The following is a 15,854-nucleotide window of genomic DNA, read 5'->3' as shown; positions in this document are numbered from 1 at the left end:
CTGTATGTGGAAGTTGATTTTTTTAGAGCTGTGTCCATGATGCAGTTAATTTAAAATCTAGGAAGAGCCACCTTGTGGCAAAATTTAGCATTTCAATTATTTCTGAAGAAAAAGATAAGTGGCCCTAAATTGCATTGCAAAATAAGGTACTGATACTGTATACAAATCCTATAATATGGTTTGTGAGATATATAATTTTATTTTCACATTAGCTTATATTATCAAAAGGTATTGAGAATTTGAAAAGCCTAGATTAAAATATGCAAAAGATATTACATACATTAATGACTTTATATTTTAAATGCTCATTTCAAGGTTATAGTTGTCTCCTAGTACACTCAGTTTCAGTTACATTTTGAACCTTAAAAATGAAAAATTAAGGGTGCCTGGCTGGCTCAGTTGGTAGAGCATCTAATTTGATCTTGGGGTTGTGAGTTCAAGTGCTCCATTGGGGGTAGCAATTACTTGAATAATTAATTAAAAAGTTTAAAAAATTAAAAAAAATGAAAACTTAAAAAGCATATCCATTTTTCCTTGATGTGTAATTATAATACAGCTTAAATTTTATTGTATATTTAAATATATTTATATAGCATTGGTTGTCACCTTGTATCAATAATAAAAAATACTCAGTTTTCTTTTTGGTTTAATTGATACATTGACATCTTTGCAATTTTTCCTAAATTTTCTGTATCTTGGCAATTCACTAAATTCTTCTTTCAGTTATTTCACAGATTTTCATGTCTTTCAGGAAACCTCCCCCACTTAATTGAATGTGGTAGTAAATTTGTAACTGTTTGTAAGTACTCAGTGTATACTCAAGTATGAAGAGGCACACTAATGCAGATCTCTCCTCTCTCTTTTCCCTGCTTCATTGGCACTTTGAAAACTTGCTGAAAGCTAAGAGGTTAATTTCGTATCTTCTTATCTGCCCTTTCACTTTCCTGCCACTTCTTTTGTTCATACCTGGCCTCTAAATTTCATCTGACATCTGGATCTTGTCAGGTAGTGGTAGAGTCAAGGTAGGTGGCGATAGTGTAGATATTGGCATGCCAATGGAGGAGGGAGATTCAGAACCCAAATATCAGATTCTAGAGGAAGAGGAATAGGTGAGTTGGGATGAAGAGAAGAGAAAGTGAAAACATACTTATTACCAAAAGCATCTCTCTCTGGCTTCTTCCCTTCTCATTTCCAAGTCTGTTTTCTCCCTCTCAGATTTACAAGGATATATGGTTTTTGTTTGAGTTCTTTTTGCGTGTGTGTAATGGCCTTTCTGGGTTGCCAGTTCTTCAACTCCAAATTTGGAATATTTGAGGCAGAAAGAAGGCCCAGGAAACTCACCGTCCTGTCATTCCTTGGGTCTCTAAGTCTCTACTGATTTGTCTTCTCTTCACCTTTTAGAGTCTTCTAATGTTTGTTGGATACAGAGTGTCCACAGTTTTTTAATTGTACATAATGGGAAAAATAAGGAAAAGTAGATCAATTTTTTCTTCTCAGAAAGCAGAATTCTCAAATTACTTTGTCTTCAAGTTTACTTTTCATAAATCACTTTTATTACTATGTAGAGAGCAAATTCATAAGGGAAGAAAATAGTGAAGCAGGAGAAGCTGGGAGACCAGTTAAAAGTTGTTTCAGCCAGTTAAAGAAATGGTGCTCACCTGGTAAAGTTAGTGGCACTGGAAATGGAGCAAAGTATATATTTCTGTTTATGTAATGATATGATTCTTGGTTAACTATTTAGGAGGTTTTCTTTTTCACCCAACATCTATTTATTATGCACATATCAGATGCTAAATTTAGGAATTGGGTGTGAAGTGGTAAGCAGCACGAGTATCGTCTATGACTTTTATGGACCATATTATCTAATTTGGAAAGATATAAGTAATAAACAAGTAAACAAAAGAGCACTAAGCAAATAAACCAGAAAAATTAAATTATAATTGCAAATTGTGACCTTGCTGTGAATGAAGTAAATAGTGCTTTAATAGAGCATAACATAAGACCTACTTGGTGTGGTCAGATAAGACCTTTGAGAAGATGGTATTTGATGTGAGACCCAAACAATGACAGGAACCAGTTATGTGAAAATCTAGCAGAAGGACAAGGGAGGGGAATTGGGTATATTAAAGGATGTGAAAAGCAGTTTGGTTGTGAGATAAAGGGTGACATGGGTACTTGGATTTTTGGTGAAGACTTGAGTAGTTAGGAATATATGACAAAATGGCGTTAGTCCTGCAAGGCTATGAGGAAAGATGTCCAATTCACTCCTGGGCTGCGAATACTGAAGACTTTAGTAAGCAGTAACGAGTTTTCAGTGCGGCTGCCTTTTTGAGGCAGCGTGAGTTATGGTAGTTAATAGGGGGTGGGCTCATTCAGGGCTACGCAGGGAGATTTGGTCCTGATGAGCGACATGACTCCCTTGGGAAGCAGTGGTGAACCTTGTGAAAAGCTTGCCTGATTTTTAGAATTTTCCCTGCTCATAGTGTTCATCAGCATTATACTTTAATTCTTGTTTAGCAAGTATTTATTAAGATCTTGTGTACAGCAGTCTGTGCTCTGTAACATTCATACCCATATGGTAATACTGTGATCACTTAACTTTGTTCACTGATGATAAGGCAGAGCAGGTATACTTGACATACTGTGTTGGTGGATGTGTGTGCCAGTGATAAAGATAGCGATGAGTGATGATAAGGTGACAACTAGAGGAGGCTATCAAGAGAAATTGAAAATGCATTAATACATAACTTACTTGTTTTAAATCTTTACTCCTTTCACTCAAACACATTTTTATGTGAGCAAAATGTTAAGGATTTTTTGGGAGAATAAAGAACTCAAAAAACAAAGGACTTTCATGTGTTTCTCTCTTTGAGGGTAGAAACATGTAGACTACATCATTGAATTCCTAGGGCCTACACAGCCTCTGGCATATACAAGGTGCTAAATAGAGGTCTGTCCAACGAATGAATGAATGGATAGATAGAAACATGAAATGTTTAAATTGATTCTCTGGATACTTTCTTGATTTTGATTCACAGAAGTGCTCATTTCAAATGGTGAATTTGCATGTGTGTGTATGTATATGCTTGTGATATTATACAAGAACATATTGCCCAAAGAGACAACAGAAAACAAAATTAGAAAGCAGCTTTATCACAAAGGAGTTTTTGTTTACTTTGCTCCACTCTTGGCTATTCTAACCATTCCTTTCATTCTGTTGATTCCTACCTCCAGAGTTGAAGTTTACTGGAAGGAATCAGGGCTACAAACCACTCGCTGAAGGCCACAGGCTGGTGTAGTTCTTGAACATTTCTAGGGGTCACTTTCAAAATGGGAACTTTTTCTACCAGAGACCTGAAAAGAAGAGGCAAGATAATGTGTAATGTAGTAGAGGGGAGAGCCTTTGAGAGAGACTCACATAGTAATAGTAAATTCCCTTTATTTAGTATCTCCATGTGTCTGGCTCTGAACTCAACACTTTATCTCCTCTCGTTTAATACTCAAAATAACTCTCCAGATACTGTTCTTATTTTGTTTTTTCCAGATGAAGAAATGGAGTGTTCTATACCTTTGCTACAAATTACACAAAAATGAACATCTTTATGCCCATGGATCTGTGGATCAGGAATTCGGATGGGGATGACTTGTCTCTACTTTGCAACATCTGAGGCTTCAGATGGAGCCCTTGAAGGCTGGATCAAGTCCAGGGGTCGATGCTGGTGGATGAGAAGGACTTCTGTGTTGTTTTCACATGGACTAGTTTGCAGTTCCTAAGAGCATGGTGGATGGATTTTAAAGTAAGTGTTGAGAGGGGAGAGAGAAGGTAAATGAATGTGTTGAGAGGGCAGAGAGAGATGACTTTTATGACTAGCGGGGAAGTTATGGCAGTGTTAATTTCTGCCACATTCTGTTTGTTAAATGACTCTGTGACTATGAGGAATGCCCAATTTCAAGAGAAATTGACTTCTCTTGATAGAGGAGAGACGAGATTCTGAAGAGAAGAATCAGTGTGGCCACTTTTACAAAATACAGTTGACTACATAAAGCCTCCAAGAGAGGTTAAATAATGCTTCCAAACAGCTGGTAAATGGAGCAACCCCACTAGGAGATTGGATTGACTTGTTTCTAACTGTGTGTGCTTGTCACTTGATCACGTTGTATAGTAGAGTGTTATGGGATAATTAAGATCTTAAAAGAACTGTTGTGAATAAATAAGCAAAGAAAGTTATATGAACAACTTAAATTAGGAACTTAGAACCTTACAGAAGATCCCCAGGCATCGAGATTTGTAGAGTACTGAGGTAATGGTTTGTACCTTTTATTTCGGTACCTTTCTTTTTCTTTTCTTTTCTTTCTTTCTTTTCCTTTCCTTTTCTTTCTTTTTTTTTTTTTTAAATATTTTATTTATTTATTTGACACAGAGAGAGAGAGATCACAGGTAGGCAGAGAGGCAGGTAGAGAGAGAGGGGAAGCAGGCTCCCTGCTTCTGAGCTGAAGGCAGAGGCTTAACCCACTGAGCCACCCAGTGCCCCTCTTTTCTTTTTTAAAAAATATTTTATTTATTTATTTGAGAGAGAGAGGGAGCACAATGAGAGGCTAGAGGCAGAGGGAGAAGGAGAAGCAGATTCCCTGTCAGGCAGGGAGCCTGACATGGCTTGATCCCCGGACTCTGAGATCATGACCTGAGCCAGAGGCAGAGGCTTAACTGACTAAGCCACCCAGATGTCCCTTTTTGGTACCTTTCTAAGGTCACCTATTCTGTTTTCCCTAAAATTATGTTATTTGTGCATGTGTCTTATAACTTATTATCTCCCCCAACACATATAGGCTGGTTGCTTATTTCATTCAGGGTTGGATCTTTGTCTAATTAGATTTATCTTTCTACCCTGGTAACACCTCTTATGAGAAGCTGGCTCACAGTAAACCCTCTTTAAATGCTTGTCAAATGAATTAAAAATATGAGTTTATACTAGCATGAAATAGCAGAATATTATAACTTTGTTATTGTTGAACTGCTCTGGGGTTCTTGGATTATGGGTATTGTGAAGACCAGATTAGGTAATTTGAGTGAAAGTGTTTTAAATATTTTGTGATTAATATGGTAATGGTGACTTTGGTCCTGGAACCCTGATAGACCTGTGGGGAAGACAGAGACATTTAATTTTTGGTTTTTGACTTGTGCCAGGGGTGCTTTTCTAGAAATAAAGATAAATCATGGTCATAAGGTCAGAATAAATATAGCATTGCAGAGTGGAAGTTCTCTTCAATATGTTGTCACTCTATCATCAATTTGTAATTTTAATATAATCCATAACTAAGATCATGCTTTGTAATATTCTGTTTTGCTTTTACTCTCAGAAATATCTTAGAGGTCTTTCCATGTAAGTACATAAAGATTTAGTACAGTATTATATTACTGTCTATAGTTCTGGGTGTGGGCACAGTGTATTCTACTGAATGGACATAGACATTGGGTTGATCCTACTTTTTTTGTTTTATTTTATTGCAATAACAGATAATGTTGCAATGACTTACTACTGTATGTATAGTAAGAATTTCTATAGAACAGATTCCTGAGTGAATTACTGGATAAAAGGATATGCCTTTTAATGTTTAAAATTAAAAAAAAATTTTTTTTACAGATTTTTATTTATTTATATGACAGATAGAGATCAAAGTAGGCAGAGAAGCAGGCAGAGAGAGAGGAAGAAGCAGGCTCCCTGCAGAGCAGAGAGCCCGATGCGGTGCTCGATCCCAGAATCCTGAGATCATGACCTGAGCCGAAGGCAGAGGCTTTAACCCACTGTGCCACCCAGGCACCCCTAATATTTAAAACTTCAAAATATATGGCAAATTATTCTCCGAAATGGCTATATGGATATACTCCTACTAATATTCCTCTGTATCTTTTCAGTACTGATTTTAATGTGATTAATCTAGGAAAATTACAGCATAGTAGGTCAAAGAATCTTCATGTCAGTGAAGGATTTTGAGTTGATATCTAGTTTGAAATTCTTACTCTGCCACTTACTCATTGTGTAACCTTGAGTAAATTATTTGGCCTTTTGGAGCCTCAGTTTCTTTATCCATAAAATATAGGCTATGGTAACAACCTTCCTGGATTATTGAAAGAATCAATGAGGCAACTACATTGGTAAAGTCTTGGTGAAATTCTTAGAGCTAAGAATTATAGTTAAATTATTTTTCCATTCCTTCATCAGTTTTTTATCTAAATATATAACCTCAAAATATAAGTCCCATTTGAGCCCTCACATACATATCTTAGTACAAAGTTTTGCTTGATTACTTAATTTTCAGAAGAATAGCATTCTTCTGAAATTATAGCTTGAATTTCAGAATATATATATTTGGAAAAATGTATTTTGATTTTGCTGACATTAAGAAGTCATATACCTGGCTTTGTAGCTTTTTAAGACTTTTTAAGATTCATTTTTTTATTTGAGGGAACAGGGGCAGAGGGAGAAGAAGAGGAAGAGAATCTCAAGTCAACTCCTCACTGAGTGTGGGGCCCAGTGCAGGGCTTGATCTCAGGACTCTGGGATCATGACCTGAGCTGAAACCAAAAGTTGGATGCTCAACCAGCTGAGTCACCCAAAAAAAAACTTGCCTTTTTTTTTTTAATCTTTTTTTTTATTATGAGTAATTTTTTAAAATTTATTTTTTATTTTCAGCATAACAGTATTCATTATTTTTGCACCACACCCAGTGCTCAATGCAGTCCGTGCCCTCTATAATACCCACCACCTGGTACCCCGACCTCCCATGCCCCCGCCCCTTCAAAACCCTCAGATTGTTTTTCAGAGTCCATAGTCTATCATGGTTCACCTCCCCTTCCAATTTCCCCCAACTCTCTTTAATTGCTGTCTTTAGCTGTATAATAATAGTCATCACTTCTTGACACATTTATATCTTAAAAACTGTACTTTAATAGTTTATCATACTAATCCTGGAGAAAAGATATAGTTTTCCTATTTTTATTTTTATAGCTGATGTTATACTTTAAGGAAATAGTTTTTAAAAGTTGGAGTTTCTATCTGTTAATGTATAGTTTTCCCAAGGAAAAGATAAAGGACAACATTAAAACTTCACAATTAAACTCCAACCTTTGATTGTATTTCCAGAAGTTACTTGGGCTGAATAAAATTATTTGGTTTGTAATGAGTTTTAGAAGAAGTGAAGAAAATGGAGGTATTGGAAAATGAAGTATATCTCTTAATTGAAAAAAAAAAAAACTATGTTACTTTCCAATCTAAATCAAATTATTATGACAGTGGTTTCAAGCAGTTGGAAAGGGAATTATTTTCTAGAAATAATGACTTCATTATATAACCTAAAACTATAAGTAAAACAAACAAACAAAAAACCCTTTGGTTGTCTTTCTGCTGAAATAAATGATTTAAAAATGAAAATATTTTTATTGTTCATCTGCAGAATTCATTGTTTTTCAAAGTAATATATAAGCATTAGAAAACAGGTGTCTGATTCCTTGCTGGAATTTTCATTTGGGCTACCATGAGGTATAAACTATCTAAAAAGAAATGAAACTATGCATATGCAATTTATGTGTATATGTATGTCTGGACATACATACACACATATATACATGTATATATATTCAGTTTTTTTTCTTTTAACATTTTTAAATTTTATTTTAAGATTTTTTATTTATTTATCTGACAGAGAGAGAGAAAGACATAGCAAGAGAGGGAACACAAGCAGGGAGAGTAAGAGAGGGATACGCAAGCTTCCCGCTGAGCAGGGAGCCCGATGTGGGGCTCGATCCCTGGACTCTGAAATCATGACCTGAGCCAAAGGCAGACACCTAACGACTGAGCCACCCAGGCACCCCCAGTTTTTTTTCTTTTAAAAAAGAAAAGCATGGGGCTTGAACTCATGATCCCAAGGTAAAGAGTTGTATACTATAGACTGAGCCAGCCAGGCACCCCTGTGTGTGTGTGTGTGTGTGTGTATAAATTAGGGTAAACGTAATGTTTATGATTTTTTAAAGATTTATTTATTTTAGAGAGAGAGAGTGAGTGGGATGGGGGGCAGAGGGAGAGCGAGATAGAATCTCAAGCAAATACCCCGCTGATTGTGGAGTCTGATGCAGGGATCCTTGTGGGGCTCCATGCAGACTCAGTCTTCTGACCCAGAGATCATGACCTGAGCCAAAACCAAGAGTTGGATGCTTGACCCACTGAGCCACCCAGGCACCCCTAATGTTTATGATTTTAATTGTTTGCTTTCATGGGTGTTTCAAGCAATTATTTTTAAAATTTATTATTTGAGATGAATATAATTAAAATTTTCAAGAATACAGTTTGCATTTTTTTTTAAAGATTTTATTTATTTTTTTGACAGACAGAGATCACAAGTAGGCAGAGAGCAGGCAAAGAGAGAGGAAGGGAAGCAGTCTCCCTGCTGAGCAGAGAGCCCGATGCGGGGCTCGATCCCAGGACCCTGGGATCATGACTTGAGCCGAAGGCAGAGGCTTCAACCCACTCAGCCACCCAGACACCCCATACAGTTTGCACTTTTATTATATGTACACAAAGCTATTGTACAAAAGCTAATATACAAAAGCTATTGTACACACAAACACTTATAATCTAACATCTGGGAAAGCACTACATTGTACATAGGATGCCCCAAATATTTATAAGGAAGCATGATGAATTCATTTTCTTTATAGGCTGAGAGAAGGAATACTTTCAAGTATTTATATTTTATCTTTGCAGGAAAATCATTTCCCCAAACTCCAATAGTCACTAGATTATTAATAACGTGAAATATTATCCAATTTTAACCTCAAGAACAAGTACTAATTGTCCAGATCCAGATGTTTGAAATAATTACTAAAACCTTCATTCATTTTCCTTTTCCCATTTGCTGCTATGTGGACCATGTGAATCATTATTCAGGCATAGACCATAAACTCTTGGAGTCTTGTCTTGCTTGGGTTTCTACACTTTGGAAATGGGGAAATTGGTGACACACTGTGATAATACTTACCTGCCTATCAGTCCAGTCATCTGGTCAGTATCTGTTTTACCCGTCTGTCCTTCTCTTACCTATTTACTCACAGTATGTTACGCCTTCACCTACTAAACGCGTACTGTCTTCTTTTGTACAGATACTCTGTTAGTTATACATCGTTCCAATTTTTGTATGACATTCAGTAGATCGAACTTCTAGAATAGAGCCATTTGGGATCAAATACTCATGGAATCACATCAAACCTTTTCACTCTTGAGTTGTATCTGTGTGAAGATTCTTTCTTGTTTTGCGCTGAGATTTATGATCTCATTTTATAACCCTCCTGTTCTTTCTCCTTTTCCTCTCCAACGCAGTCCTCTACTCCACTCAGCTCCCTTCACACTCCACTCTGGGGCTTTGTTTTAGATACATATCTCTAAACAAGAAATGTTTGTATGTTCAAATAGATGTATGTATCCCTCCCTGGTTACTTTCTTTTTCTGTGTTCTGATTATTATTAATCTTATTCTCCTCAAATTTTAGTCGCAAACTATTCTTAAAGATGTCACCGATGTTCATACCTATCTACATGCAGGGTGAGGGGTAACACATAAAATACATTTGAGATCATAAACCGGTGTGATTTCTCGTATGTCTAATTCTTGTTCCTTCTGCATGCTATTCTCAACGATAAACCTTCTGAAAATGAGAGTTCCTCAAATCATATCTCTGAACCCTTCACTAACGCTATGCTTTGTAAAGAATGAAGTGCAAGTGCTGTATCAGGCACTGCAGACCCTTTAATCCATCTCGCCAACTTTATCTACAGCTATTCTTTCATCAGAAAGTTTAGCAAAATAAATGTGCATATTACTCTCTGATAGGCAGTGTATTGTAGAAAGGCCAGGCTGTCTAATACTTGTTCTGCCACCATCTCACTGTATAGTTTGTAATTAAGTTAAAAACTCCCTGTCCCTGTAAGTAAATTAAACTCCCTGTCCCTCACTAGAAAAAGACTGGTCAGAATAGCTACTTTATAGGATTGTTAAGAGGAGTAAAATTGTTCACACACATAAAATCCCAGAAAATCGTACGTGACACCTGGAAAGAATTCAGATATATCTCAGCAAAAAATGGTAGCTATGCCTCGTTGCATTTATTTTCACATACTATTCTTTTTCCTATAAAACCATGACTTTTTTGTTAAGTCTTGCCTTCCTTCAGAGCACATTTCGTATCTAATCTTCTTCCTTCAGTGATGTCTCCTGTCCTGAAATTGTGTTTCTTTTTTCTTTTTCTTGTTTTATTTTGTTTTATTTTATTTTATTTTGTTTTGTTTTGTTTTCGGAGGGAGAGATGAAGCATCGAAGACTGTGGACACTGAAAAACAAACTGAGGGTTTTGGAGGGGAGAGAGGTGGGGGGTTATGTGAGCCTGGTGGTGTGTATTATGGAGGGAATAGATTGCATGGAGCCCTGAGAGTGGTGCATAAACAATGAATCTTGGAACACTGAAATTGTGCTTTTTTTCTGTGTCATTGATGCAGGGCTTAGTTAGGGTGACCACATTATTTATGATTCAGACAGGGACTCTGTTGATAGGAAAATGAGTATTTTTGGTAATTACACTGGGATGAGTGGCATAAATTGGGACTGACCTGGGCAAAGGGACAGATGGTTACCCTGTGAATAGTGGAGCCTTAAGATATCAAATCTGTTATTATCAAATCAAAGCAAACTTTATCTTTATATGCAAATTGTTATGGCAGAGCTCCCATTATCTTAATTGTCAGGAAATGAGGTTCATCAGAATGAACCTCAGCTGTTTCTGGCCATTCCCAGAGGACCGCTTCTCATCTGTTCAGATACAAACCCTTCAGTCTCTTCTCTCCAGTCTTCTTCATTTGATCCTCATGCTGCTTCTGCTTCCTGACCACTGATCCATATGAGACAGCCCCTCTACCTGGTACTCCTTGCATCGCCCAGCTCCCCTGGCTCCCCACCCTTCCCTCCTTACTCCACACCCACATCCTTCTCTAGGCTCTGGACAGGAGGAACTGCTCTCACTTATCTCATTCCTTCCCAAATGTATGCACCAGGCCTTTCTTAATGATCCACAGCACAACTGACACCAATGATGATTCTTGCTTGTAGGTTTCACTGATGCATCTTGGTTGAAAGAAGAGGGATTTAAGTCAGAGAATTCATAACAATCACTGCCTAAACCTGTGTGCACACCTATGGGCACTTGGAGGCCCGTTCTTTGCCTTGCTTGCAGCCTATCCCTCCGACCAGGGATAGCTCAAACCCCACCATTTGAAACATTCCAGGATTCTCAGTCCTCTTCATATATAAAATGCTCCTGTCCATAAAGAGACAAATTTTCTGTAGTTTCTCACCACTCACTCTCTGGAACCCAGCCCTCTTGTTTAATGTCTTTTAGGATGATTGATAAGAGGAGAAAATTCCTCCTTTCTGGAGAAAACTCCACCAAATCCTCAAGGATGTGGTCTGGTTCTATGCTCTTGTTAAGGTAGTCATAATAGCCTGACACTGGTATATTTCCCTAAAACTGGGATATTTAGTATCATTCATCATGACCTATTACATGACCTATTTGTTATTTGTATTTTTATAAATATATTCTATGTCCTTAACTAGATTGTGTGTTTCTTGGGAGTAGGTATGAATTTTGCCTAGCAAAGTTCCTGACCTAGTGTTCAATGAACTGGGTTCGATGAGCGTGAGATGAAGAGATAATACAGAACATTGCTAACTTATGAAATAGCCACTCCTTCCTCATGTATTGTTTCCTCCTTTTGGATACTAGTTCTTGCATAGAACACTTTCTGTGAATCTCTGCGTTCTCTCAGCAGAGCTATGAGAACTGGTCTGCTCAACCCATTCTCCTCCTGGCCCATGCTGCTTCCTTAGCTTTCCTTCTGGGATAAGTCATCTTGTATTCTTAGTATCAAGCACAGACCACTCAGGCCGTGGTGAAAGGAGGGTTTGTTTATGAAGTGAGATCTGCCAGAGGCATGGGTGACAAAATCACCAATCACTAGGCTCCCAGTGATTTGGGTTAGGAGATTTCCTCACCAGCGTTATCTTTTTCTGAGCAGATATGTCCACAGACCTTCAGTAGCCTGCTGTAGCAACTATTCAATTGTTTAATACAGAAATATTTCTCTCAAGTATAAATTTTCCTCTTTTCAACTCTAATAGTTTTCACATAATAATATGTCTTTGTCAACCAACATTTTCTGTGTGTGCTCCATTGGATATCAAACATGACACAAAACAAGGAAAGGTCTTACTCTTTTATCAGTGCAATGTTTTTTTCTATCATTCATGCTGACCTGGTGTCAGCAGCTATTTTACCAGACACCATCATCAGTACTTACAGTTAACCACAGAGATGTATTTGCAGAGTTTGACCTTTGTTCCATATACTGAGGACAAAGAAGAAGGAAAAAACCCAATACTTTGAACAGAAAATGATGGAAGAGTCCATAAAGGTAGCACTAAGGGGAAAAATTCTTCCATTTATTGTGATTTGGGTTTAAAATGCTTTTAAAAAATTACATACTCATTTTAGCTAAATATATTGAATTTTCCAAACAACGGCAGATCTGTTATTTTCATTATTTCATTCACTGCTATATAATTTTAATGCTTTGCATTTTGGCTGGGCATTATATCTTCTACCTGGTTTGTGAAACAAGTAATGAAATTACAACTTAGTGTTTGGTGGTAGGTTAATGATAGTAATTACCTTATATGTTATGCACTGTGCAGTTAAACCCTAGGAAATTATATTGGCAAAATATGGAATTTAGTCTGAGAAGCATTTAACTTAGTATCTGTCTAAGGGGACCATTGAAGGGGACAAATATAAATACTACCTCTCTTCCACCAGGAACAAGGCAGGTGGAAGCCCAGATGCTATCTTTATGCCACACAAAGCTGATATTTCAGAATGTGGTCTATATATGCCCATACATGTGTTTCTTAGTACAGAGTTCTGAATTTAGGCCAGTTTTCTCATCAACTCATAACTGTCTGAGTTCAGGCAGCTCCCTGTACACACACCACAGAACAAAGGGCAAGGACTGTGGCAGGAGCTGAGTGGACTTCCCACCCACTGTAGGCAGGGCCTTGCTAAGAGGAAAGGGCTTTTAGATCCACTTTCTTCTTCCAGACTCACCAGTCATCTAGGGGATCATGAGTGAGGGGTTAGAAGGGAGGCCATGGGTGTTTTACTAATGGGGTTCCCTCTGCCTCTTAGGCAACAATAGGGGTGGGCAATCAGTATCTGTCACTACTAGAATTTCTGAGATTTTTGCATTCTTAATTCATTGGGCTTAACTATTAAATCTTTAATCACCCAAAGCTATAGTCATTTCCAGCAGGAAAGGGGGCACAGTCTCTCAGGATGACCCTTCCCCCACTTCTTAGAGGCTGCCCTGCAAATACTAGTCACTGCTTTGTGGAGTACCTCCTGGGGACTACTGGCATCAGTACAGATTTTGTTCCCAAAAGGCTCTAACATAAGTCCCAACAATAACCAATTAAATTAACTCCTGCAGAGCCACTCTGCACTCAATAATGTTCAGTTATATGTTACTTTATATCCCTAAGGTATGCAACCACATATCCAAAAGTATCTATCAGAGGTTCTTCAAAGAGAGCAAATGACAAGTCATAAAATAGAATTCCCTTCTTATTATCAAATTCCCAGAAAGAAATTAAAGTTGTAAACTTAATTCCCCTTTCAAGTTGTATCTGTCAAGTTCTAGCAGGGAGTGGATGGCACACTCAAACTGGATGGTTGAGAAAAGTTTTTTTTTTTTTTAATAATTTTTTTTATTTTTTATAAACATATATTTTTATCCCCAGGGGTACAGGTCTGTGAATCACCAGGTTTACACACTTCACAGCACTCACCAAAACACATACCCTCCCGAGTGTCCATAATCCCACCCCCTTCTCCCAAACCCCCTCCCCCCAGCAACCCTCAGTTTGTTTTGTGAGATTAAGAGTCACTTATGGTTTGTCTCCCTCCCAATCCCATCTTCTTTCATTTATTCTTCTCCTACCCACTTAAGCCCCCATGTTGCATCACCACTTCCTCATATCAGGGAGATCATATGATAGTTGTCTTTCTCCGCTTGACTTATTTCGCTAAGCATGATACGCTCTAGTTCCATCCATGTTGTCGCAAATGGCAAGATTTCATTTCTTTTGATGGCTGCATAGTATTCCATTGTGTATATATACCACATCTTCTTGATCCATTCATCTGTTGATGGACATCTAGGTTCTTTCCATAGTTTGGCTATTGTGGACATTGCTGCTATAAACATTCGGGTACACGTGCCCCTTTGGATCACTACGTTTGTATCTTTAGGGTAAATACCCAATAGTGCAATTGCTGGGTCATAGGGCAGTTCTATTTTCAACATTTTGAGGAACCTCCATGCTGTTTTCCAGAGAGGTTGCACCAGCTTGCATTCGCACCAACAGTGTAGGAGGGTTCCCCTTTCTCCGCATCCTCACCAGCATCTGTCATTTCCTGACTTGTTGATTTTAGCCATTCTGACTGGTGTGAGGTGATATCGCATTGTGGTTTTGATTTGTATTTCCCTGATGCCGAGTGATATGGAGCACTTTTTCATGTGTCTGTTGGCCATCTGGATGTCTTCTTTGCAGAAATGTCTGTTCATGTCCTCTGCCCATTTCTTGATTGGATTATTTGTTCTTTGGGTGTTGAGTTTGCTAAGTTTTTTATAGATTCTGGACACTAGTCCTTTATCTGATATGTTGTTTGCAAATATCTTCTCCCATTCTGTCAGTTGTCTTTTGATTTTGTTAACTGTTTCCTTTGCTGTGCAAAAGCTTTTGATCTTGATGAAATCCCAATAGTTCATTTTTTGCCCTTGCTTCCCTTGCCTTTTGCGTTGTTCCTAGGAAGATGTTGCTGCGGCTGAGGTCGAAGAGGTTGCTGCCTGTGTTCTCCTCAAGGATTTTGATGGATTCCTTTCGCACATTGAGGTCCATAAGATACCTAGGAATAAACCTAACCAAAGAGACACAGAATCTATACTCAGAAAACTATAAAGTACTCATGAAAGAAATTGAGGAAGACACAAAGAAATGGAAAAATGTTCCATGCTCCTGGATTGGAAGAATAAATATTGTGAAAATGTCTATGCTACCTAAAGCAATCTACACATTTAATGCAATTCCTATCAAAGTACCATCCATCTTTTTCAAAGAAATGGAACAAATAATTCTAAAATTTATATGGAACCAGAAAAGACCTCGAATAGCTAAAGGGATATTGAAAAAGAAAGCCAACGTTGGTGGCATCACAATCCCGGACTTCAAGCTCTATTACAAAGCTGTCATCATCAAGACAGCATGGTACTGCCACAAAAACAGACCCATAGATCAATGGAACAGAATAGAGAGCCCAGAAATAGACTCTCAACTCTATGGTCAACTAATCTTCAACAAAGCAGGAAAGAATGTCCAATGGAAAAAAGACAGCCTCTTCAATAAATGGTGCTGGGAAAATTGGACAGCCACATGCAGAAAAATGAAATTGGACCATTTCCTTACACCACACACGAAAATAGACTCAAAATGGATGAAGGACCTCAATGTGCGAGAGAAAAGTTTTTATTTTTAAAAAGTTCCTTTATTAAAAGGACTGTTTAGGGGCACCTGCATGGCTCAGTGGGTTAAAGCCTCTGCCTTAGGCTCAGGTCATGATCCTAGGGTTCTGGGATCAAGCCCCGAATCAGGCTCCCCGCTCAGTGGGTAGCCTGCTTCACTGCTCCCCCCCCCACCCCC

General features: G+C 37.9%; 1 long non-coding RNA gene across 1 annotated transcript in view; it reads left to right on the top strand.

The window, feature by feature from the left end:
- Positions 1-15,247, top strand: part of LOC131826656 (uncharacterized) — a 38,566-nt gene extending 23,319 nt beyond the window's left edge. The window contains exons 2-3 of the long non-coding RNA XR_009351691.1: positions 3,545-3,797; positions 14,967-15,247. This is a non-coding gene — a long non-coding RNA (uncharacterized LOC131826656). The remainder of the gene's footprint in view (positions 1-3,544; positions 3,798-14,966) is intronic.
- The last annotated feature ends 607 nt before the right edge of the window (positions 15,248-15,854 follow it).

The sequence above is a fragment of the Mustela lutreola genome, chromosome 3, assembly GCF_030435805.1.
Source record: "Mustela lutreola isolate mMusLut2 chromosome 3, mMusLut2.pri, whole genome shotgun sequence".
Classification (NCBI taxonomy): domain Eukaryota; kingdom Metazoa; phylum Chordata; class Mammalia; order Carnivora; family Mustelidae; genus Mustela; species Mustela lutreola.
The sequence above is the reverse complement of the archived record's forward strand: the minus strand, read 5'-3'. Positions and strand labels throughout refer to the sequence as shown.